The following is a 1,249-nucleotide window of genomic DNA, read 5'->3' as shown; positions in this document are numbered from 1 at the left end:
GCGCTGGGCTCTGCAGGGCTTGTCCAAGAGGCCTCCAGTTGCCTCCCGGGTGCCCCCTGCCAAAGTGGACAAGGGTCTTCGGGTAGATGTGACATTTCTTCTTCCTTGGCAAGATTGTGGCTTGCAAGAGGGGCGCTGGGCTCGGCAGGGCTTGTCCAAGAGGCCTCCAGTTGCCTCCCAAGTGCCCCCTGCCAAGGTGGACGCAGTTCTTTAGGGCAGATGTGACATCTTTGATGAGACCAGGTTAAGACTTGGAGACCTGGGGTTGCCTCGCAGGTGCCCCCTTCCAAGATGGACAAGGGTCTTTTGGTAGATGTGGTATCTTTTTTTAGATCAACTGAATAGCTGGAAAATTGTTCTTTGCAAGAGGGGCTGGTTTCTGCAGGACTGCCTTGCTTGTCCAGGAGACCTGGGGGTGCCTCCCAGGTGCCCCCTTCCAAGATGGACAAGGGTCTTTGGGTAGATGTGATAGCTTTTATTCCTTGGCAAGACTGCTTTTTGCAAGAGGGGCTGGTTTCTGCAGGGCTTGTCCAGGAGGCCTCCAGTTGCCTCCCAGGTGCCCCCTTCTAAGATGGACAAGGTTGGTAGATCCCGCGCAGCATGGCCGGGGGGACCCAGCAGTCCCTTCCACTACGTTCGTCATCAAGATGCCATTCATCTTCTAGGCCTAGCTGAGAGAGCCCCATTTCCTGAGGGTTTACGGCCACCGACCCTCTGCAGAAGTGAGCGAGGCATCACCAACTTGCCAGTGGTTCCTCTCAGCTGGGGGGGACTTTGCTGGCAGGTCCCTCTGGGCAGCTGCTGGCTCTGGTTGCCGTCCTTCGTTGCACAGCTCGAGTGCCAGGCTCTCCAGAGGAGGAACCAAGAGGATCACGGGTGGTAGTAAAACACTCGCACAATTTAAGTTGCCTGGCAGCAGGCCGAGGGTGACCGAGAATATGAGTCCATGGGCTGCTGCATCTATTCTACACACCCATCCCCTGCTCTTCTGATATTTGGGGGTGCAATTCTCCGGCCGATGAAGCCTGTTAGTTGCTCTGATGCTTTTACAGCACTCGGTCAATCCTTTTTGCACACGCAGACTACACTCATCCTGGACACGTACTTCACTGGGAATCACCCAGTTTCCAAATGGTGGTACATCGAGAGCGCACTTTCACCCCAGATTTTTTCTTGTCAAGATGTCAAGGTTGAGTCAACACCAACATTTATAACCCACTTTCCCATTGTGTTCAATGCTTTTATCCAA

This window comes from Gavialis gangeticus, unplaced genomic scaffold, assembly GCF_001723915.1.
Source record: "Gavialis gangeticus isolate Ggan-Ray unplaced genomic scaffold, GavGan_comp1, whole genome shotgun sequence".
Taxonomy (NCBI): domain Eukaryota; kingdom Metazoa; phylum Chordata; order Crocodylia; family Gavialidae; genus Gavialis; species Gavialis gangeticus.
Note: the sequence above shows the minus strand (reverse complement) of the source record.